Source organism: Bos taurus, chromosome 3 (genome assembly GCF_002263795.3).
Source record: "Bos taurus isolate L1 Dominette 01449 registration number 42190680 breed Hereford chromosome 3, ARS-UCD2.0, whole genome shotgun sequence".
NCBI classification, from domain to species: domain Eukaryota; kingdom Metazoa; phylum Chordata; class Mammalia; order Artiodactyla; family Bovidae; genus Bos; species Bos taurus.
In genome coordinates, this window is record NC_037330.1 from 80,418,065 (window position 1) to 80,443,899 (window position 25,835).

General features: G+C 42.3%; 1 pseudogene; it reads right to left on the reverse strand.

Moving 5' to 3' along the window:
• Nucleotides 1–24,538, reverse strand: LOC112445908 (NADH-cytochrome b5 reductase 3-like; annotated as a pseudogene).
• Nucleotides 24,539–25,835: the final 1,297 nt, after the last annotated feature.

Consider the following 25,835-nt stretch of genomic DNA (forward strand, 5'->3'; position numbering starts at 1 on the left):
GAAGAGGGCAAGGAGGGAGAGACACAGAGTCATAAGGACGAGAGAACCAGACGGAAACTTGTCCTGCAGTTTGCCAGTGTGCCCACCTGAAGCAGAACTCTGCTTCCAAAGGGACTCCTCAGATCAGGCCTGCTGGGTGACCACCCAGGGCATGGGCAGGCCAGGCTGAACCTGGGGCCACAGCTTTGAAGAATGTCGGCAGGGGAGGACTGGTTGAGAATGGGGCATAAGGAGTGTTCAAGGTATGATCCTGCCAGTGCCCCACCATCAGAAAAGGAAGCAGTGCTCCTTGGAATGACCCATGTGGTCAGGGTTGGACAGGCCGACATACTGGCTCAGGGCAGGAGTACTGAAGGCTCCTTCTCTGGGTAGTGTGGTCCTGGATCATCTCCTTGTTCACAAAGCCCTAGTGTAGTCTCCTGCTTCAGGGGTTTTGTCTACTATGAACCAGCTGCAACAAAATGTCCTTCTTTTTCTGACCAGCAAAGAGCAGTTGGCACACAGGGTGGTCATCCAGGTCCCTCATGATGGCGTGGATCACCCATAGCATCAAAGTGATGCTTGTTCCTCTCATGATCATATGAATAGACTTCACCTCTTGATAATGAGCTTGAATTTCTGGTCTGGACAGAGGGCAAACTTTTCTTTGCCCTGGTAGGCTAGCAGCCAGATTGGGCGCTGAAACTCAATGATGTCTCCAGTCTTCATGTTTTCCAGGTACTGGAACATCTTCCAATAGGAAACATGGGATGGGTATCTTTGAAGTAAACCTTGATCACTGGGCCCATCAAGCCCCTTCATCATGCCTGGAAATGCTGTAGGGCTGAGTGATTAGGTTGTGGTGGATTTGAACTGAAAATTAGATGTGATGACTTATGAGGGGGTCCAAGATGTGATGGGGATATAGCAGGTTGAAGTAGAACCACTGGTGTTATGGCTGATAATCTCCTCATCAATAAGCCACAGTGAGTACTTGATATCTGGGATTTCAAATGGCTAGGGCGCAGTGCTGGATAGAGGGGCTATAGAGGAACCAGACTAGGGAGAGAACCACCGGTGCTCAGCTGGGCCCTGTGATGATGGCTGCTGCCCCAGCTAAGAAAGCTGGGCCACCTCTTCTCACGATATCCCTTGGTGCACAAACGTTTTCAGTTTTGATGAAACCCAGTTTATCTATTTTTTAAAATTGCTCATGGTTTTGTGTCATATCTAAGAATCCATTGCTAAAACAAAGGTCACCAAAATTTACCCCTATGCTTTCTTCCAAAAGTTTCATTATTCCATTTAGAGTCAATTTTTGTACATGATGTGAGAACAGCTTCCAACTTCATTCCTTTGCATCTAGAATCCAGCTGTCCCAGAACTGTTTGTCAAAGGGACTAATCTTTCCCCACTGAATGAATATAGTACTCTTGTGGAAAACCAATTCGCCATAGATGTATGGGTTTATTTTGGGACTATCAGTTCTGTTCCATTGGTCTATATGTCTATCCTTAAGCCAGTATTACACTGTTCAAATTACTGTAACTTTGCAGTAAGTTTTGAAATCAGGAGTTGTGAGTCCTCCAATTTTGGAAATGGCAACCCACTCCAGTATCCTTGCCTGGAAAATCTCATGGACAGAGGGGCCTGTTTGGCTGCAGTCCATGGGGTCGCAAAGTCGGGCACGTCTGAGCGACTGACATTTACTTACACTCACTTACAAATATTGTTTTGGCTATTTTGAGACCCTTGCAGTCCCATGTGAATTTGAGGATAGGGTTTTTCCATTTCTGAAAAAAAAAGGCTGTTGGAATGTTGATAGAGATTGTGTTGAATATGTACATCACTTTGGGTAGTAGTGCCATCTTAACAATTTAAATCTACATTCCAACCCATTAACATGGACATAGTTTCATTTAGTTAGGTCTTAATTTGTTTCAGAGATGTTTCAGAGTTTTCAGTGTATATTTCACCTACTTGGTTAAATTTATTCTTAACTTTTTGATGCTATTTTAATAACAGTGGAATGTTTTCTTTATTTCCTTTTTGAATTGTTCATTACTAGTGTATTGAAACATGACTGATTTTTGTGTGTTGATCTTGTGACCTACAACTTTGCTGAATTTTTAAAATTAGCTCTAGTAGCTTTCTTGTGGACTCTTTGGAACTGTCTATATATAAAATCATGACATCTGTGAATAGAGATGGTTTTACTACTATCTCTTCAATTCGTTTGTCCTTTAGTTATTTTTCTTATCTGCTTGATCTAGCTAGAACTTCCCATGTTGAATCGCAGTATGCATCCTTGTCTTGTTCCTTCTCTTAGGGGAAAAGCTTTCAGTTTTACTATTATCATGTTAGCTGTGGGTTTTTCATAAATGCCCTTTATCTTGTTTGATAAGTTCCTTTTTATTCTTCATTTTCTGAGTGTTTGTATCGTGAAAGGTGGTTGAAAGTGAAAGTGAAAGTCGCTCAGTTGTGTCTGACTCTTTGCCACCCCATACAGTCCATGGAATTCTCCAGGCAAGAATACTGGAGTGGGTAGCCTTTCCCTTCTCCAGGGGATCTTCCTGACGCAGGGATCAAACCCAGGTCTCCAGCATTGCAGGCAGATTCTTTACCCACTGAGCCACAAGGGAAGCCCACACTGAGATGATCATTTTTTATTACATTTGTTCTCTTAATGTAGTTTATTACATTGATTAGTTTCTTTGTATTGAACCACTCTTGCATTCCTGAGATACATCCCACCAGGTCATAGTAGATAATCCTTTTCACATGTCGGTGGATCTGGTTTGCTAGTATTTTATTTAGGATTTTTGCATCCAGAAAGGATTTTTTTTTTCTTGTGATGTAATTTTTTCTTTTTCTTGTGATATCTTTATCTGCTTTTGGTCTCCGTGTAATACTAGCCTTACAGAATGAGTCAAGAAGTGTCCCCTCCATCATGGTTAACTTCATCAGCTTCGGAGGTAGATGCTGTCAATTTTAAGCCTACTTTTGCTGCCAAATAGTTTGTAATAAGTTTTTTCATTGTTTACCTGTCTAGACATCAGTTTTCCATCTGTAAAATTGGTGTGTTGGGAGGATTAATTGGGATCATTCATTGTAAAGCCTGTGGTGTACGGGTAAAAGTTTAAGCATCAGCTCTTAGAAGAAGTGGGAGTAGGAAACCCTATTTTTGTAGTGTTTGGCTGTTTCCATGGTGTAAATACTCCTGCCATGGTTGATTGTAAGATGCCGTTGTGAAGTCATCTAAGGGGAGATGAGAAGAAATGCACGTAGTATCCTCAAATGAGCCAGTGGAAACTGACTCCAGTATATCACTTTAAAAAAAGGTATGAAGTACATAATAAATGATCAATGATTAAATATTGGGCTTGCCAGATGGCACTAATGGTAGGAACCCACCTACCAATGCAGGAGACATAAGACATATGAGTTCGATTCCTGCGTTGAGAAGATCCTCTGGAGAAGGCATGGCAACCCACTCCAGTAGGCTTGCCTGGAGAATCACCTGGACAGAGGAGCCTGGCAGGCTGCAGTCCATAGGGTTGCAAAGAGTAGGACATGACTGAAGTGACTTAGCACAGTACAGCAAAGCACAATTAAATATTATCATTTCAGTTGCCTTTAGCAAAAAGAATTAAATAAAGTGAAAATAGAATGATTCCTGAAAAGTCAAGCTATAAATCTCCCTCTATATTGCCTTATGTTCTAAAATATTCTTGGTACTTTGAAATGTTATCTTCAGATGGTCTATTCTCTGTGGGAATCACTTTGCATATCTCCTTACTATCTCTAGATCTTGCATCATTGTTTACAGTGAACATAATCACATGGAGGACAATGTGTGGATAAGTCTGTCTGCCCGACTGGCAATTGACCACACCCGGTTTTTATCTTCTTCTTCTTTTTTTTTTTTTCTTCAGATTTTTGGACCATTTTTAAAGTCTTTATTGAATTTGGTATTAATATAATGTTGCTTCTATTTTATGTTTTGCTTTTATGGCCATGAGGCATCTGGGATCTTAGCTCCCCAACTAGGGATTGAATCTGTACCTCCTGCATTGGAAGGCAGTCTTAACCACTGGACTGCCAGAGAAGTCCCCAGTTAACTACACCTGGAAAAACTTCTTGCTCCTGATTGCTTAACATGTTAACCTTGAAGACTGCTGGAAAATTTAGAGACAGCATCCTGCCTTGGCTCCTTGGTTACTAAGGTGTTCTGCCTGATACTGACCCTGACAACAGTCACCACCTGGTCATGCTTTCCCTAGAAGGCACACATAGATTGCCCATCTGCCTCATCAGGCAAATAGTTCTAAACAGTGTCTAGACTTCTGCTCAGATCCAGGCTTAGGACACTTTATGAAGTAAAGACTATCTTGCTCTGTCCCCTGGGTACCTTCGGTAAATTTCAGTTCTTTGACCAACTCAAATGTTGTCCTGTTTCCTTATCCATCCATCTATCCATCCACCATCCATCCAACCAAGACTTGCAGAGTGCCTAATGGCTACAGATACAAAGAGGGTATATGGCTTCCATTACCTATAAACTCATGGCCTGAGATGGGGTTGGGTAAAGGCTTCAGCAATACGTGAACCGTGAACTTCCAGATGTTCAAGCTGGTTTTAGAAAAGGCAGAGGAACCAGAAATCAGATTGCCAACATCCGCTGGATCATCAAAAAAGCAAAAGAGTTTCAGAAAAAACATCTACTTCTGCTTTATTAACTATGCCAAAGCCTTTGACTGTGTGGATCACAAGAAACTGTGGAAAATTCTGAAAGAGATGGGAATACCAGACCACCTGACCTGCCTCTTGAGAAACTTATATGCAGGGCAGGAAGCAACAGTTAGAACTGGACATGGAACAACAGACTGGTTCCAAATAGGAAAAGGAGTACGTCAAGGCTGTATATTGTCATCCTGCTTATTTAACTTCTATGCAGAGTACATCATGAGAAACGCTGGACTGGAAGAAGCACAAGCTGGAATCAAGATTGCTGGGAGAAATATCAATAACCTCAGATATGGAGATGATACCACCTTATGGCAGAAAGCAAAGAGGAACTAAAAAGCCTCTTGATAAAAGTGAAAGAGGAGAGTGAAAAAGTTGGCTTAAAGCTCAACATTCAGAAAATGAAGATCATGGCATCTGGTCCCATCACTTCACGGGAAATAGATGGGGAAACAGTGGAAACAGTGTCAGACTTTATTTTTCTGGGCTCCAAAATCACTGCAGATGGTGAATGTAGCCATGAAATGAAAATATGCTTACTCCTTGGAAGGAAAGTTATGACCAACCTAGATAGCATATTCAAAAGCAGAGACATCACTTTGCCAACAAAGGTCTGTTTAGTCAAGGCTATGGTTGTTCCTGTGGTCATGTATGGATGTGAGAGTTGGACTGTGAAGAAGGCTGAGCGCCGAAGAATTGATGCTTTTGAACTGTGGTGTTGGAGAAGACTCTTGAGAGTCCCTTGGACTGCAAGGAGATCCAACCAGTCCATCCTAAAGGAGATCAGTCCTGGGTGTTCATTGGAAGGACTGATGCTGAGGCTGAAACTCCAATACTTTGGCCACCTCATGCGAAGAGTTGACTCATTGGAAAAGACTCTGATGCTGGGAGGGATTGGGGGCAGGAGGAGAAGGGGATGACAGAGGATGAGATGGCTGGATGGCATCACCGACTCGATGGCCGTGAGTCTGAGTGAACTCTGGGAGTTGGTGATGGACAGGGAGGCCTGGCGTGCTGTGATTCATGGGGTCGCAAAGAGTCGGACACGACTGAGCAACTGAAATGAACTGAAAGTGAAGATAGACATGCAAACAAATAATGAGAATATATTGTGATAAGGGAAAGTACAAAAGTATATGCAAAGTTCTCTAGGAAACTAAAGGAGGAAGTCAGAGTGTCTTGGGGAGCTACAGAGATTTTTGCAGAGTGGGTAAAGCTGAGCGTGGGGCCAGAATATGAAGTAGAACGTGTATGCCCAACTATGGCGTTGAACGTGATCGTCTAGCAACAGGAAGCCTTTCTTTCCTTTTTTTTTTTTTTATTGTCCCGCGTCTTAGAACTTTAAGGCCATGGTCCCTGTTAATAATAAAAGAATAGCCAACTTCTTCGTGGCTTATAATGTGCCATATACTGTACTAAGTGCTTTAAATTCATCATTTAACTTAATCTTCATAGCAACCTTAGAATACAGTCAACATTATCATCCCTATTTTACAGATGAGAAAACTGAAATTTAAACCTCAAAGTTACACAACTAGGAATGGGCAGAGCTAAAACCCAGCTCTTATTCACTATTGAGCCTGTGCTCTTAGAAACACAAGCCAGCTGGGCTTGGTATAGTTGAGGGACTAGAAGACTGGTCCCCTCTCCTGACACCAGCCCACCAGAACTTCATTCCATTTTATAGTGCTCATACATTAAACCCACTTACCTCCTACCTGGGCTGGTAGCAATTACCTGACGGCACCTTGCTTAGGAGGCAGTGGTAGTTAATGTGGAGAAGGACTTCGAAGGATGTTGACAGCAGTGCCAATTTACTTCCAAGAACTGTGGTTGCTGTTGGGTGATGTTAAGTTAATGATTAATATGCCCTTGTGTGATTCAGCTAATGCCCTTCCCAAATAATGTGTTAACCCAATTAAAAAACGTGTCCAACTGAGCTGAATGTCAGACCCATGTGTCAACTTGCATTTTACATCTGTAAAAGGAAAAGCAGTTCCACTTAACACTGCTGACCAGGTATTTTATGTATATAATTAATTATATTATTAATTCTATACATATGTATAACTGTATGAAAGTGAAAAAGTGAAGTTGCTCGGTCGTGTCCAACTCTTTGCGACCCCATGGACTGTAGCCTACCAGGTTCCACCATCCATGGGATTTTCCAGGCAAGAATACTGGAGTGGGTTGCCATTTCCTTCTCCAGGAAATCTTCCCAACCCAGGGACTGAACCCTGGTCTCCTGCATTGTAGGCAGACGCTTTACTGTCTGAGCCACTAGGGAAGTCTTATGTGTATATATAATGTCATGTTGACATCAACTCTGTGAGATTGTATATATGTGCAAATAAGTAAACTGAAGCTCAGAAAGGTGAAGCCACTTGTTCAAGTTCATAGAGTCAACTACTCTCTACTACTTCAGGACCACAACTGTTGGGGTGGTCTTGTTTAATTTATATCATAGTGAATAACCACTCTTCTTTTTGATAAAGAAGCATTATTTATTTTTAGAGATGTCTCCAAACAAGCATGATTAGTTTAAAGATGTGGGATAGTGGAAAGGCTGGGGACTTTGGAACTAGGTATTCCTGGGTTAAAATTCTAATTCCTGCTCTGTAGTGGTGTGACCTTTGGCAAGTTCCCTAATCTCACCTCAAAAGATGATTATGAGAATTGAAGCAGGTGGCTGGTCCCTAGAAATATACTTCAGTACTCATTAAGTCCTTTTCAGCTGCTGGTTGGTGTAACATGAATGGGCATCTCCAGACATCTTAGGTAAATTGGTTAAATATGTAGTATATTCTTAAAGATACTTTATTTTAATTAAAAAAAGACTCCTGCTAGGTGTCCTTTTGGGGGGGATATTTATGGATGGTATTTTGAAGCAAGGCAAATCATACAGCTCCCGCAGACTCACCAGTGAGGCCCATTATACCCATGAGAGTTCTGGGGAGGAATGGGAAAAACTGCTGTGTTGAAGTTGCAAAAAATCTGGTCCAGGAGACAAAACACACAGACAGATGGAAAGAGAAATAACAATAGAAGGCAGCAGAGGACAAGAGTCCAAGCAGTGATGCAGGCAATCAATAGTGTGTAAATTTGGAAGAGACAGACTGTTTCAAAGGGGCCAAGAAACCCTTCCTGACCCGTCTCCTGCTCTCCCTCCTTCTTCTGTCCCTCCACAGCACTTTGGGTTTCTCTTAGAGTCACCAGTGCACTTAGCTCTTTGTAACGAGGTGGAGAAACTATCACGCTCTCTCTTAATAGCTGGCGCCAGAATTCCTCAGGAGGATAGAAGCATCTAGGTTTGGAAAATTAGGTGTAATGGAATAGGTTGGAGAGTGCTGGAGGCAGAGTTGAGACTTGAAGACCTGGATGTTGGAGGAGGGGAAATGTACTGGTTTTAAGACGGGGAGAATTTGAGATTGGGGGTGGGGGTGCAATCTGGGATGGAGTGAGTGAGGAAACAAGAGGAGGGAGGGAAGAGGGATCACGGAGAGAGCAGCTGGCAGCCCGCAGAGAGCTGCAATTCCTCCCCACAATTACCTACATTTCCAGTGCCTGCTACTAAACCCAGGCAGCTTTGTGTGATTGCCTTTGATGGGAAAACCAGGAACAGGCTGAGTTTGATTTCAGCATTGTGCAGAACAGATTAGATGTGAGGGGGTGGAAGTTACCCAGTTCTTGAAAGGGCTGTATACTTTTCACGGTCCAGGTGAAGACTGAAGGTTCAAACCAAGTTTACCAAGATCGTTCAGAGGCAGACTTCCTAGTTATTTCTCCAATTCCTTTCTCTTTTTTGCCTAGTCCTTCCTTTCCAACTTACGGGACCTGACATATAGTAGGCACTCCTTAAATATCTGTTATACTGAATCAAATATAAATATGCTACATCGTTTGTGCTGTCAGGGTACCTAAAATTGAGTGAAGACAACACAAATGTGTTTCACACATAAAAGTAAATCTAATCCTAACAATTCTGAGAAGGCTATAAATATCCACTAATAGACCTAAAACGTCTCTTTGTTTTTCAGTATCCTTCAAGATTTTGCTCACATTTCATCCTCCAGGAAGCCTACCTGGATTTTCAGTTATGTGTCCTGTCTCTGAAATCTTATGACATTTCCTACCTATTCAGCAAATTTGACACTTGATCACTTATTTTTCGATGGATGGCTTGCCTTTTTCATTACATACTACAGTTCCTGAGGGCAGAAAGTGAGCCCACACTTGCTGAGGGCTGAGTACATATAGTACCTTATATACACAGCTCGCTGTTTAGTTGTTACAGATAATATGTGTCCTACATCATGTTCTCAGAAACTTGAGAACTTAGTGTGTTCTTGGCAAGTATTAGTACTGAATAACTATCTGCTGAATTGAGTTGAATTGTTAGATAGTATAAACATCTGAAAATATAAAATTCTTAGATATCATTCTCATACCAAAAATCCCAGAAAATTAGGAAGGAATCAAATATAATTCTTGTTAAGCTATAATTTATCTTCCTATTGGTTTGGGGCGTGTAATTTAGGCTTTCCACTGCAAAAGCTATTCTGATTTTTTGGCCAAAAATTTTACATGGATACTTTGAGGTTAAGAAATAAAGATACATGCATTTTGAGGCTGGCAGGCATCATAAGATCATGTGCTCTTACCCAGGTGAAATGTGAGTTGAGAGGGTCACACAGATTGCCTTATGCTTCTGGAGTCTGCTGCAGAGCTTACCTGGTCTCCACGTTTCCTGCTTTCTGGTTCAGTGGTCTTTCTGGGGCACTAAGTGTACTTGTCAGAGTAGCATTTCTTCTAAATGTATTTATTATTAATGCACTATACTAAGTCCCTGAGGTAGAATAAGCCTCATCATTATAGCTAGTAAGTCAGTCTGAAGCAATCTGATATTCCTGTAAAACTGAATAAATTTTGTCATAAAGTATCCTTGGGCTCACTGCCTTCTGAGATGGCATCATCTCATTTGCCCTATATTAAAAAATATCCATAAATGAGCCCTTCTGTATGGACATTCATTATAACTTAGCTTTATTGATTCTTTTATAGTGCCGTTAATTACAGGAACCACAAAAACCTTCAATTAGATTAAAGCCATAATAAATAAGATGAGTAATACTTATCTGCTCTGTATATTGTTTTTGTGATAAACTGATGTTTATCTTTTCAGACATTGCTACATTAACATTTTATAAAAATTATATCAAATATTTTAATTTTTTAGGCAAAAACATTTTAATATTTTCTAATAACTAATGGCCTCCCTGGTGGCTCAGATGGTAAAGAATATGCTTGCAAAGCAGGAGACCCGAGTTTGATCTTTGGGTTGGGAAGGTCCCCTGGAGAAGAAAATGGCTACCCACTCTAGTGTTCTTGCCTAGAGAATTTCATGGACAGAGTAGACTGGCAGGCTACAGTCCATGGGGTCACAAAGAGTCAGACACTACTGAGCAACGAACACTTACTAATGATATTAACAGCTCCAATACTTTGGCCACCTGATGCGAAGAGCCAGCTCATTGGAAAAGACCCTGATGCTGGGAAAAATTGAAGGCAAAAGGGGAAGGAGGCAGCAGAGAATGAAATGGTTAAATAGCATCACTGACTTCACTGGACATGGACTTGAGCAAACTCCGGGAGAGAGTGAAGGACAGGGAAGCCTGGTGTGCTACAGTCTATGAGGTCACAAAGAATTGGACATGACTTAGCGACTGAACAACAACCAATCATTATTAATCCTCATGACAACCCTATGAAGTGTACATTAGAATTATCTTGACTTACAGGTAAGAAATCAAAGCTTAAAGAAATTCAGTGTCTTGCTTAAGATCCCACAAGAGGGAAAGCTGTGATTAAATGAGATAATATTAATGTACCTAGCACACGCTGAGCAGATAGTGTATTGAATAAATGCAAGTGAAAAAGACAGTGTGAAGTGAAAATAAGTGAAAGAAAAGATGAAGCTATTGTGAGGTTAGTATATAAAATATGTGTTATAAGTTTCAGTATATAATACACATATGACTGAAATTTGATTCTGGGCTTCCTAATAGTCAAAGGGAGAAATATAATCAGTTATATAAGTAATAAATAACCTTGCTTAAGAGAAGTATAATATCTGTAGAGCTGAGGGCCCTTTTTCAAGATGAAAGATTTAATTTAGCTGGGACCTTAAAGGATGAGACAAAGTCATTACTGGGTGCTGTTAGAAGCCTGGAGGAGTGATGGCCAAACCTGAGTGGAGTGGAGAAGCCTGCTGCTGCTGCTGCTTCTAAGTCGCTTCAGTCATGTCCTACTCTTCATAGATGGCAGCCCACCAAGCTCCCCTGTCCCCAGGGTTCTCCAGGCAAGAACACTGGAGTGGGTTGCCATTTCCTTCTCCAATGCATGAAAGTGAAAAGTGAAAGTGAAGTCACTCAGTCATGTCCAACTCTTCGAGACCCCATAGACTGCAGCCTACCAGGCTCCTCTGTCCATGGGATTTTCCAGGCAAGAGTACTGGAGTGGGGTGCCATTGCCTTCTCTGGGAGAAGCCTGAGTTGCCCTGGAAGGAGGCAGAGCAAGGATTAAGAAGTTGGAGAGGTGTGCTAGAAGGGAAATATTATGGAAGACCAAGCAGAGGATTATGTTCCATGGGAGGCCTGAAGGACACATCATTCACCTAAACCATTAAGAATGTACTACAAAGAGGGGTACCACCATCACCAACAAGTGCAGGCCACGGCTCAAAACAGGTGAGCGGTCCCTTAATAGCAACAGGCATGATGGGGCTTCTCCCAAGTAATAGAGACCAACTGAATGTGTTTACTGGTTGGGACATAGACTTGGATTACTGTGATATTGAATGGTTTGCTTTCGAAACGAACAGAGATCATTCTGTCGTTTTTGAGATTGCATCCAAGTACTGCATTTCAGAGACTTTTGTTGACCATGATGGCTACTCCATTTCTTCTAAGGGATTCCTGTCCGCAGTAGTAGATATAATGGTCATCTGAGTTAAATTCACCCATTCCAGTCCATTTTAGTTCGCTGATTCCTAGAATGTCGACATTCACTCTTGCCATCTCTTGTTTGACCGCTTCCAATTTGCCTTGATTCATGGACCTAACATTCCAGGTTCCTATGCAATATTGCTCTTTACAGCATCAGACCTTGCTTCTGTCACCAATCACATCCACAATTGGGTATTGTTTTTGCTTTGGCTCCATCCCTTCATTCTTTCTGGAGTTATTTCTCCACTGATCTCCAGTAGCATATTGGGCACCTACCAACCTGGGGAGTTCCTCTTTCAGTATCCTATCATTTTGCCTTTTCATACTGTCCATGGGGTTCTCAAGGCAAGAATACTGAAGTGGTTTGCCATTCCCTTCTCCAGTGGACCACATTCTGTCAGAGAAACACCAGTTTCTCGTCAAGAAATACCGGGAGTAACAGGCAAATACGGCCTTGAAATAAGGAATGAAGCAGGGCAAAGGCTAATAGCATTTTGTCAAGAGAACGCACTAGTCATAGCAAACACCCTCTTCCAACAACACAAGAGAAGACTCTACACATGGACATCACCAGATGGTCAACACCAAAATCAGATTGATTATATTCTTCACAGCCAAAGATGGAGAAGCTCTATACAGTCAGCAAAAACAAGACTGGGAGCTGACTGTGGCTCAGATCATGAATTCTTTATTGCCAAATTCAGACTTAAATTGAAGAAAGTAGGGAAAACCACTAGACTATTCAGGTATGACCTAAATCAAATCCCTTATGATTATACAGTGGAAGTGAGAAATAGATATAAGGGACTAGATCTGATAGATAGAGTGCCTGATGATCTATGGACTGAGGTTCATGACATTGTACAGGAGACAGGGATCAAGACCATCCCCATGGAAAAGAAATGCAAAAAAAGCAAAATGGCTGTCTGGGGAGGCCTTACAAATAGCTGTGAAAAGAAGAGAAGCAAAAAGCAAAGGAGAAAAGGAAAGATATAAGCATCTGAATGCAGAGTTCCAAAGAATAGCAAGGAGAGATAAGAAAGCCTTCCTCAGCGATCAATGCCAAGAAATAGAGGAAAACAACAGAATGGGAAAGACTAGAGATCTCTTCAAGAAAATTAGAGATACCAAGGGAACATTTCCTGCAAAGATGGGCTCGATAAAGGACAGAAATGGTATGGACCTAACAGAAGCAGAAGATATTAAGAAGAGGTGGCAAGAATACACAGAAGAGCTGTACAAAAAAGATCTTCACGACCCAGATAATCATGATGGTGTGATCACTGACCTAGAGCCAGACATCCTGGAATGTGAAGTCAAGTGGGCCTTAGAAAGCATCACTATGAACAAAGCTAGTGGAGGTGATGGAATTCCAGTTGAGCTATTTCAAATCCTGAAAGATGATGCTGTGAAAGTGCTGCACTCAATATGCCAGCAAATTTGGAAAACTCAGCAGTGGCCACAGGACTGGAAAAGGTCAGTTTTCATTCCAATCCCAAAGAAAGGCAATGCCAAAGAATGCTCAAGCTACTGCACAATTGCACTCATCTCACACTCTAGTAAAGGAATGCTCAAAATTCTCCAAGCCAGGCTTCAGCAATACGTGAACCGTGAACTTCCAGGTGTTCAAGCTGGTTTTAGAAAAGGCAGAGGAACCAGAGGTCAAATTGCCAACATCCGCTGGATCATGGAAAAAGGAAGAGAGTTCCAGGAAAACATCTAGTTCTGCTTTATTGACTATGCCAAAGCCTTTGACTGTGTGGATCACAAGAAACTGTGGAAAATTCTGAAAGAGATGGGAATACCAGACCACCTGACCTGCCTCTTGAGAAACCTATATACAGGTCAGGAAGCAAGCTAGAACAGGACATGGAACAACAGACTGGTTCCAAATAGGAAAAGGAGTCTGTCAAGGCTGTATATTGTCACCCTGTTTATTTAACTTATATGCAGTGTACATCATGAGAAACGCTGGACTGGAAGAAGCACAAGCTGGAATCAAGATTGCCGGGAGAAATATCAAGAACCTCAGATATGCAGATGAAACCACCCTTAGGGCAGAAAGTGAAGAGGAACTAAAAAGCCTCTTGATGAAAGTGAAAGAGGAGAGTGAAAAAGTTGGCTTAAAGCTCAACATTCAGAAAACGAAGATCATGGCATCTGGTCCCATTGCTTCATGGGAAATAGATTGGGAAACAGTGGAAACAGTGTCAGACTTTTGGGCTCCAAAATCTCTGCAGATGGTGATTGCAGCCATGAAATTAAAAGACGCTTTCTCCTTGGAAGGAAAATTATGACCAACCTAGATAGCATATTCAAAAGCAGAGACATTACTTTGCCAACAAAGGTTCATCTAGTCAAGGCTATGGTTGTTCTGTGGTCATGTATGGATGTGAGAGTTGGACTGTGAAGAAGGCTGAGCCCTGAAGAATTGATGCTTTTGAACTGTGGTGTTGGAGAAGACTCTTGAGAGTCCCTTGGACTGCAAGGAGATCCAACCAGTCCATTCTGAAGGAGATCAGCCCTGGGATTCCTTTGGAAGGACTGATGCTAAAGCTGAAACTCCAGTCCTTTGGCCACCTCATGCGAAAAGTTGACTCATTGGAAAAGACTCTGATGCTGGGAGGGATTGGGGGCAGGAGGAGAAGGGGATGACAGAGGATGAGATGGCTGGATGGCATCACTGACTCGATGGACGTGAGTTTGAGCAAACTCCGGCAGATGGTGATAGACAGGGAGGCCTGGCGTGCTGCAATTCATGGGGTCGCTATGAGTCGGACACGACTGAGCGACAGAACTGAACTGAGAGTGTTTAACTACTAGGAGCCAAGAAACCACAATTACCTTAATTACCAGTAAGGTCAGAAGAGCAGCCCGAGGGGAATTCTGTAGGAACTGAGATAGGATTAATAGCTCCTGGAGTCCTTAGGGCAAATATGTAGCCAAATACTAGAAAAAAATCTAGAAAGAGTAGGCCATGACCATGAGGTCCTGTGATCGCATATATCACACAAGAAGTCATCAGGGGCAGCTGACCTCACAGAGTGCTGGAAGGCCTTTGAAAGGCACACCTGAGGTGACAGGTCAGCGGCACCCATCTGAAAGGCTAGGTTGTCAGTCCTGCAGGGTGTGTGTTCAATCAGAAACCTCTGTATGGCACTGGGGCCACAATTACAGAATGAATGGATCAAGGAACAAAGGGGTCAAAGTAGAAGTGGTACTGCTTACCATCACTCCCAGTGACCCACTGCGGGACTTTGTCTTTTTTGTCCCCGCATTCTGGATTCTTCAGTTGTTAGACTTCTTGGGCCCCAAATGAGGTATGCTCTTGCCCAGGGCTATAACAAAGGTCCTGTTGAACTATAAAATGTAGCTGGATTCCTGCCTCCAGGGACAAGCAGGGGAAAAAAGTCACCTCCTGGCTAGGGGAATCCATCTTCATCATCTGGAGGATGTGGCCTTTCTTTTACACAGTATGGTAGGGAGGAATGTGTGTAGGACCCAGGAGATTTTCCTGGGCCTCTTCGGGGCCTCTGTTGCCCCACTGACACCATGTCTTGATATGCATAGCACTCCTGGCCTCAGACGGAGAAGGCAAAGGCAACCCACTCCAGTACCCTTGCCTGGAGAATCCCATGGATGGAGCAGCCTGGTGGGCTGCCATCTATGGGGTCGCACAGAGTCAGACATGACTGATGGCAACTTAGCAGCAGCAGCAGCCTGGCCTCAGAAGCGTGTGATTGCAAAGGGCTCAGTTGCCTCAGGAATGAAGAGTTGGGTCACTTCCGTAGGAAGTGATGATATCACTCCTGCTGAAATACAGCCACAGGTCAGAGGAATTTAGAATAGACAGAAGAGGGAGAGAGCATGAGAACCAGCTGTGTCTTGGAGACCTAGCAGCAGTGACCTGGCTATAGTTTGTCTCAGTAACCATCTTTTCTAAATTTTCCTGTAGACGGAGAGGTCGGCAGACCCATGAAGGTCCCGCTCCCTGCACCTGCATGTATATCTGAGCAGCACGTTGGGTAGAATACAGTTGCCATGAGAATGTACTGTTCAGATCTCCTCCTCTGGGAAGGCTGACTAACAGAGGGCTCCAGCCATTTCCTCTGTGCATCCAGCACCATGTTTGCATGGAGACTGGGCTACTTGTGCCAATGACAGCATGGCACGTATGCCAAGGCAGGCCAGTTCCAGCAAGCAGTGGCCACTTTGGCTTTGGACTCCAGCTTGGTCTACCTGAGGCTTTCTGGGAACTGTGCTCTTTTTACCTTGTCCTCAATCTTTTCTCCTCTTCTCTCCCACAGATGTCCAGCTGCATTAGGGTCTGGAGGTTTTCCTCACCTTCTGCTCCCTCCCCTCTTTATCTGTTATGCTGCTGCTGCTGCTGCTGCTGCTAAGTCGCTTCAGTCGTGTCCGACTCTGTGCGACCCCAGAGACGGCAGCCCACCAGGCTCCCCTGTCCCTGGGATTCTCCAGGCAAGAACACTGGAGTGGGTTGCTATTTCCTTCTCCAATGCATGAAAGTGAAAAGTGAAAGTGAAGTCGCTCAGTCGTGTCCAACTCTTAGCGACCCCACGGACTGCAGTCTACCAGGCTCCTCCGTCCACGGGATTCTCTAGGCAAGAGTACTGGAGTGGGGTGCCATTGCCTTCTCCTTATCTGTTATAGGCACTTCCTAATAAAACTCTTATACCTCTAATCCTGTCGTCTTCTTTTTTTTTCTAAGTTGAAGTATAGTTGATTTACAGTGTTGTGCTAGTGTTGGTGTACAGCAAAACGATTCAGTTTTACTTATATGTATGTATATGAGGCTTCCCAGGTGGCTCAGTAGTGGAAGAATCTGCCTGCCAATTCAGAAGATGCAGTAGGCACAGGTTCGATCCCTGGGTCAGGAAGATCTCTTCAAGGAGGAAATGGCAACCTACTCCAGTATTCTTGTCTGGGAAATCTCATGGACAGAGGAGCCTGGTGGGCTACAGTTTAAGGGGTCCTAAAGAGTCGGACACGACTGAGCGCGCGTGCATATCACCTTGTATGTGTATAGATCTATATTCTTTTTTTGATTCTTTTCCATTATAGGTTATTATAAAATATTGAATATAGTTCTGTGTGCTATACAGTAAATCCTTGTTATTTATCTCTTTTATATATAGTACTGTGCATCTGTTAATCCTATACTCCCAATGTATCCCTCCCCTTCTTCCTGTTTGGTAATAAGCATGTTTATTTTCTGTGTCTGTGAGTCTGTTTCAACACTGTTATGTAAGTAAGTTCCTTTGTACTATTTTTTAATTCTGCATGTAAGTAATATCATGTAATATGTGTTAGTCTCTGACATTTCACTTAGTATGATCATCTCTATGTCCATCCACGTTGCTGCAGATCTCATTATTCCATTCTTTTTATGGCTGAGTAATATTCCATTGTATACACACACACACACTACATCTTCTTTATCCTTCAGCTGTTGATGGACACCGTCTTGTTTTTGATGGACCTATAATGTATGCTCTGCTAGTGACTAGCTAATCTAGTGTGATCCATGCACTGTAATAGAGCTGGAACAGTGAGTTTGTGTAGGCCTTTTTACTAACCGTCATAATCATTTATTGAGGTAATGGGTAGGTAGTGTTATTCCAATTTTATATGTGAGGAAGTGTGTTAGTTTCTCAGTCGTGTCTGACTCTTTGCAACCCCATGGACTATAGCCCGCCAGGCTGTTCTGTCCATGGAATTCTCCAGACAGGAATACTGGAGTGGGTAGTAGTCTTTTCTCCAGGCGATCTTCCACAGGGGTCAAACCCAGGTCTTTTACACTGCAGGCAGATTCTTTACCATCTGAGCCACAGGGGAAGCCCTTGAGAAGAAACTAAGTATTAATTTAGGACTTGTCTGGGGTACTAAGCTAGGAAGTGGCAAAGTTGAGCTGAAGTGCAAACTTAGGCCCATATGTACTCCAAAGTCAAATTTACTACCAGGCCATGGGACATGGGCTGAGGACAGAGTTAACATCTTACGAGAGCCGAAGTATCTGAGGAAGAAGGACCTTATGTCTTATAGCAGTGAGCTGAGGCACTCAAAGCAGGTTTCAAACCAGATCAAGGTTTATCTCAAGCAATAATTTTAGGACAGAACCAATACTGTCTCAAGGGTGTGATGCCTCGCAGTATCAAAGTTCTATTCTGGACAGTATTCTCTCAGAAATTTTAGTCTGGAAAGGTTTTTAAGTGTATACTCATAAGTATACATATATGATTCATTTGCTTTCATCTTTTTTCTTTGTTAAATTATACTTTTAGCAAATATCTATTGATCTTACATTGTATGTCATGCATGATTCCTTCTAAGCAAAATATTATATTTTACTTTTCCTTCTTGTTACATTTAATCAGACTCTTTTTCTTCCTTTCAATCTGTCCTTATGAATTCATGTTTTCAATAGTCTTCTGTCTTCGCAGTGCTAAGCAGTGGAAAAGGATCTTGTTCTTGTAAGTGTAATCATTTCCCCATCATAGATGGAGGCGAACTCAGTGCACCAGATATCACACGGAAGAAGATCAATCCAGTTACCGTTTTAGTTTTGAGGTAAAAGATTTAACATTTAATTTTACTTTTCCCTATTTTTTTTAGGAGGGTGCAATGAGGGAGAGGGATTGTTAAATGAAAGGCAAACATTTATGAATACTATATTTTCAACACAAATGTAGTCTTGACTGTAAAAAAAAAATAGCACTTTAGGCATCTCAGAGCATTGAAATTTTAAGTGATTTAAATATTACACATTTAAAACATTTAGCTCTATATAGATAAAACTTAGAGTAATGTAGAATGAACACTTATTCCATTTCCTCTCATTTTCTATCTCTTAAATCTCTTTTTAAAAAAATTAGCATGTATCACTATCTGGCATTGTCTTAAACTATTTATTCACTCACTTGTTTTCAACTATCCTCCCCAACTAGGAACCTCTTCTGTCTTATTTCACTGCTGTATTTGCAAGACAGAATAGTGCCTGGCACGTAGTGGTACTCACCAAATATTTGTTGTAATTCATTATTTAAGCTAAAAAGGGGATGACTTTCCTAAAGAATCACACATAAAATCACAATATAAGCAAACAGATAACAAATCAAAAACCCACAACAGTTCAACATACTTGACTACGAGAAAACAGAAAACTTTAACAAGTTTAGTGTTTTAAAGAGCAAATAGTATGTTGGAAGAAAGTATGTCAGAAAAACTTTGCTATTTTTAGTAAAGCTTTAAATAACTTTGCTATTTTTTATTACTACTACAAATTGATAGAAGATAGTATGACCCCAGAAAATAGTGGACAAAAAACAAAAACACATTATTTCTCCTACTCACCCTTGCTTGCCAAGCACATTGATACATTAAGAGAAACATGACAAACAAATACTAGTGAGAAAGCCCAGGGAAAATTATTTATCTCTTTAACAACCATGGAAATTCAAAATTAAAGCAACAGGGTCTATTTTTGAAACATTAAGGTTATAAACTGTTTAAGGGCTTTCCTGATAGCTCAGTTGGTAAAGAATCTGCCTGCAATGCAGGAGACCCCAGTTTGATTCCAGGGTCGGGAAGATCCCTTGGCGAAGGGATAGGCTACCCACTCCAGAATTCTTGGGCTTCATTTGTGGCTCAGCTGGTAAAGAGTTGCCTGCAATGCGGGAGACCTGGGTTCAATCCCAGGATTCCCAGGTCCAAGGATTCTGACTTGGAGAAATCCATGGACTGTATAGTCTATGGGGTCGCAAAGAGTCAGACATGACTGAGCGACTTTCACTTTGACTATTTTTTTTTCACTATTTTTGAAATATTAAGGTTCAGATCAGATCAGATCAGTTGCTCAGTCATGTCCGACTCTTTGTGACCCCATGAATCGCAGCACGCCAGGCCTCCCTGTCCATTACCAACTCCCGGAGTTCACTCAAACTCACGTCCATCAAGTCCGTGATGCCATCCAGCCATCTCATCCTCTGTCATCCCCTTCTCCTCCTGTCCCCAATCCCTCCCAGCATCAGAGTCTTTTCCAGTGAGTCAACTCTTCGCATGAGGTGGCCAAAGTACTGGAGTTTCAGCGTTAGCATCATTCCTTCCAAAGAAATCCCAGGGCTGATCTCCTTCAGAATGGACTGGTTGGATCTCCTTGCAGTCCAAGGGACTCTCAAGAGTCTTCTCCAACACCACAGTTCAAAAGCATCGATTCTCCGGTGCTCAGCCTTCTTCACAGTCCAACTAACCATTTAAAAAGTTATGTCCATTGTTACAAAACTGAACATTGTATCTATTTGCTGCTGGGTCGCTGCCTCACTTCAGTCGTGTTGGACTCTGTGCGACCCCATAGATGGCAGCCCACCAGGCTCCCCCGACCCTGGGATTCTCCAGGCAAGAACACTGGAGTGGGTTGCCATTTCCTTCTCCAATGCATGAAAGTGAAAAGTGAAAGCGAAGTCGCTCAGTCGTGTCCGGCTCTTTGTGACCCCATGGACTGCAGCCTACCAGGCTCCTCTGCCCATGGAATTTTCCAGGCAAGAGTACTGGAGTGGGGTACCGTTGCCTTACAGTGTAAATCTGTGGAAACTTCTCCCATCCAAGTACTTACCCGGCCCAACCTGGTTAGCTTCCGGGATCAGAGGAGATTGGGCATGTTCAGGGTGGTATGGCCATAGATTTGTGGAAACTTCTTGGAAAGTGACAGGCCAATATGAATCTATGAATCAAGAATGTAAAACTATGCAGTCCATTTGATTCAATAATCCCATTTCTGTGAATATCTCCTAAGGTATTTTCTATTATAAATGTTACATATTTAATTATTATTTAGGTTATGTGCATGAAGAAAATCATTGATTATGAAACTTCTGTAGTAAGCATTTAGGTAAAGTGCTTATAAATTAAAATAAGTTTAAGGGAACATTTATAAAATTACATGTATACTATAATTATACTTGTATTAAAAATATTGCTAGTGAAAAAATAATTACAAGAAAATTAGAGGTGATTTTGCTTCTCTTTTCTAGTTTCCAACTTCCTGTAACTGAATGTTATGACTTGTACAATGGTATTTTAATTTAGTTTTGTTTAGTATAAACTTTTAAAGGCAAACTTCACTGTTTGAATCTATTTTCCCATTGTAATCTAGGTAATAGCTTTTGCAGAGAGATTGGTGAGCAAATGCTCTTTTGATGAAAATTCATGTGTGAAAACTATGTATGTATGATTGTTGGTTGGATGCTTTTTTTAAAAAAATAATTTCCTAATAAGATACTTCTACTTCATTACATTTGATTTGGTTCAATTTAGATTAATATTTGGAGTAGATTGTAGGTTTCTTGCTACATATCACCTTAAAAGTAAATATGTTTATGTTTATTTCTCCTTTTATACTGTTCTCTTTCTCTCTCAACATTCAGAAAACGAAGATCATGGCATCCAGTCCCATCACTTCATGGGAAATAGATGGGGAAACAGTGGAAACAGTGTCAGACTTTATTTTTCTGGGCTCCAAAATCTCTGCAGATGGTGACTGCAGCCATGAAATTAAAAGACGCTTTCTCCTTGGAAGGAAAGTTATGACCAATCTAGATAGCATATTGAAAAGCAGAGACATTACTTTGCCAACAAAGGTTCGTCTAGTCAAGGCTATGGTTTTTCCTGTGGTCATGTGTGGATGTGAGAGTTGGACTGTGAAGAAGGCTGAGCGCCGAAGAATTGATGCTTTTGAACTGTGGTGTTGGAGAAGACTCTTGAGAGTCCCCTGGACTGCAAGGAGATCCAACCAGTCCATTCTGAAGGAGATCAGCCCTGGGGTTTCTTTAGAAGGAATGATGCTAAAGCTGAAACTCCAGTACTTTGGCGACCTCATGCGAAGAGTTGACTCATTGGAAAAGACTCTGATGCTGGAAGGGATTGGGGGCAGGAGGAGAAGGGGACGACAGAGGATGAGATGGCTGGATGGCATCACTGACTCGATGGACGTGAGTCTGAGTGAACTCCGGGAGTTGGTAATGGACAGGGAGGCCTGGCGTGCTGCGATTCATGGGGTCACAAAGAGTCGGACACGACTGAGTGACTGATCTGATCTCGTCTGATCTTTCTCTCTCTCCCTATATATTCCATATAGAGTAACTTTTAAAAGTTTTTCTCCTTTCAAACATAAAGTTGAATTCCTCACCCAATTTAATTGGTGGCATCCTTGGTCATTGTCAACTAATTTAGAGAATTTGGGAATCACATGAGATTCCTTCCTCTGCTGCAACATCCAGATCTAATTAGTCATTACCCACTGTTTATTCTATCTCCTCAGGTTTTTGACAACTTCCCATATCTCTCCCTGTTGCATTGTTGTAGATGTTGGTCTCATCACTTGCAGTTTGGAGCTTTGCAATATTATGATTAATCTCCTTGCCTTCTAGTCCATCTTCTACATTATCCCTAGATTAGCAGTTCTCAAAGGGGATGATTTTTGTTCCCCAAGGAATATTTGACAATGTCTAAAGATCATGGAAAAAGCAAGAGAGTTCCAGAAAAACATCTATTTCTGCTTTATTGACTATGCCAAAGCCTTTGACTGTGTGGGTCACAATAAACTGTGGAGAATTCTGAAAGAGATGGGAATACTAGACCCCCTGACCTGCCTCTTGAGAAACCTGTATGTAGGTCAGGAAGCAACAGTTAGAACTGGACACGGAAAAAACAGACTGGTTCCAAATAGGAAAAGGAGTACGTCAAGGCTGTATATTGTCATCCTGCTTATTTAACTTCTATGCAGAGTACATCATGAGAAACGCTGGGCTGGAAGAAGCACAAGCTGGAATCAAGATTGCCGGGAGAAATATCAATAATCTCAGATATGCAGATAACACCACTCTTATGGCAGAAAGCGAAGAGGAACTAAAAAGCCTCTTGATGAAAGTGAAAGAGGAGAGTGAAAAAGTTGGCTTAAAGCTCAACATTCAGAAAACGAAGATCATGGCATCTGGTCCCATCGCTTCATGGGAAATAGATGGGGAAACAGTGGAAACAGTGTCAGACTGTATTTTTCTGGGTTCCAAAATCTCTGCAGATGGTGATTGCAGCCATGAAATGAAAAGATGCTTACTCCTTGGAAGAAAAGTTATGATCAACCTAGATAGCATATTGAAAAGCAGAGACATTACTTTGCCAACAAAGGTCCGTTGAGTCAAGGCTATGGTTTTTCCAGTAGTCATGTATGGATGTGAGAGTTGGACTGTAAAGAAAGCTGAGTGCTCAAGAATTGATGCTTTTGAACTGTGGTGTTGGAGAAGACTCTTGAGAGTCCCTTGGACTGCAAGGAGATCCAACCAGTCCATTCTGAAGAAGATCAGCCCTGGGATTTCTTTGGAAGGACTGATGCTAAAGCTGAAACTCCAGTACTTTGGCCACCTCAAGTGAAGAGTTGACACATTGGAAAAGACTCTGATGCTGGGAGGGATTGGGGGCAGGAGGAGAAGGGGATGACAGAGGATGATATGGCTGGATGGCATCACGGACTTGATGGACATGAGTTTGAGTGAACTCCTTGAGTTGGTAATGGACAGGGAGGCCTGGCGTGCTGCAGTTCATGGGATTGCAAAGTGTCGGACACGACTGAGTGACTGAACTGAACTTAAAGACATTTTGGTTGTCATAACAATCAGGTGGGGACTAGGGAGCTGGCGGTGGGGGGAGAATGGAGGAGGAGCAAAGGGGGTTGCTACTGGCATCTAGTAGTTAGAGAACAGAGATGTTGCTAAACATCCTGCAGTGCAGAGGACAGCACACTGCCCCCCCACCCCCCATGACAAAGAATGTTCTGGTCCAAAATATCAGTAGTGCTGAGGTTGAGAAACCCAGCCCTGAATTGATTCTTGTCAAATAAAATCTGCTGACATACCTCAAAAACAACTATTTTGGGCAAACTTTTTTGCATAAGGCTCATCTTATTTCCCCAGTCACACAGAATATACTTACCACTGCCTGTATGTACCGCTTTCTCCCTGGGTCCTATGACTTAATTTGCTACTTGTAGCTTCTTCTTTTCTTTTTGATTTCTTCAGGCTGGGTTTCATGGTTCTTCCATTGATCACTTTTAGAAGAGCATGAATCATACTGAATTGTTGCTTATCTAGCTCCTCCACTCCACTGTGAGCATCCAGAGGTTAGCGAAACTATGCCCCATAGGGTCAACAGAAGCTGGTAACTAACCCATATTCTTGAGCTTTATCTTACAGCTTGCTAAAAAACCCCTTGCTTGTAGCCTGCCTTCACTGAGCAAGGCTTAATTATTTTGTTGCAAATTGCATATCCAGCAAGCTTCATAGCTTAAACCACAAGATGCTTGACGGAATTGTTTTCCGGGAACTTGGAGTCAGCTGGGTCTAGTCTGAATTCCAGCCTGCTAAGACTGGTTGAGACCACTGAACCTAAAACTGGGCATGCACAAGTGTTCTATAAATAACCTTTGGACATCAGAGGGCCAAAAACTGTATCCCCAGATCATGGTAAGTGCCTCCATTTTTGAATATGCATATCATGAAAGTTGCTCAGGTGTGTCTGACTCTTTGCAACCCCATGAACCATGCAGTCCATGGAATTCTCCAGGCCGGAATACTGGAATGGGTAGCTGTTCCCTTCACCAGGGAATCTTCCCAACCCAGGGATCGAACTCAGGTCTCCCACATTGCAGGCGGACTCTTTACCAGCTGAGCCCCAGGGAAGCCCTACATACCATGAAGAAGCATGTAATTCAGATACTCCTGTTCAGAACCTGATCGCTTCATCTTTTCCCACCCTCAGTCATCTTTCCCCACACCTGAGACTACACTGTTTCTTTATCTCTGAAATATCCCAAACTCCTCCCTTTGGAGAGGCAGATTTGAGATTTATTCTCTCATTTTCTTGCTTGGCTGCCTTGTGGATAACTCCTTTCTCTGCTGCACATCTTGGTGCCTCAACATTTGACTTGCTGAGCTTCTAACCAATGAACCTGGTTCAGTAACATCAGGAACTGGGTCTTTTTTTGAATCCTCAGCACCCAGTGCAATGCTTGGTATGTAGGGGATGGGTCTGAATACAACCAAGTTCCTCTTCTTATTTCATTTCATGAGTCCTGCAGAGCAACCAGATTTGTTCTCAAGCCAGTGAGTTCATTGCAGCTTTCCTGACTTTCCCTTTTCTGTACCCTTTGCCTTACCTGAAATTTGGTTCTTTAATGTTTCTGTCTCCACTCATATCACTGCCACCTGTTCTTTAAGGCCTACCACATGTATGGGGCCTGGCGTTATCTTAGGTCACTTTCAGCATAATCTTTATGAAGAAGGTATTATCCATATTTGATAGGTGAAGAAAATGATGCAAACAGTGTTGAGTGGCAGGTAAGGCAAGACATTCAAACACTCACAAGGTAGGCAGCTTGGCTGGACCTTCCCCACCTGATTCTCTTGTCTTCTCTGTTAGCTCTGCTATCTCCCTCCGGAAGGCACCCTGGAGATTGTTTAGTTTGCCCCTCAACTCTTATGAGTAAATTGTAAATTGTTTAGGGTAACACAGGTGGTTAATAGTGGGAGTCACACCTAGAACCCAGAACTCCAGATTCAAATGCAATTTTCATGCACCACATACCATACCCAACACTTGCTTTGTATGAAGTAAGCCGCAGTAACTCCTCAAGTCTCCAGGAATCCTGGAGGGTTAGTAGAGTCAGGACACATGGGGAAGCCTCAGGGAGCAGTGAGCTGAGTTGCAGAAGTCTAATTATGCACAGCCTAGGCAGGTTCTCATCCAAAGATTTCCTCTTTGGATGAGAAGATACTGGTATATTTTAAGTATGGGAATGAGTGGAACACTCACATGTGAATTTTAAAAAGCTCACTGTGTAGAACTGGAGACTGCATTGACTACAGAGTGACAACTTAAGATATATTTGCGGTCCTTCAGATGAGATGAGAGATGGGGGTAGCCAGGATCATGTTGTTGGAACACTTGGAGAAACAAATGGACTGGAGACACGCTTAGGAAGCAAAATCACCAGGATTTGGTCATAGACTGCCTGTAGGGTACGAACCTTGGCTATAGCAT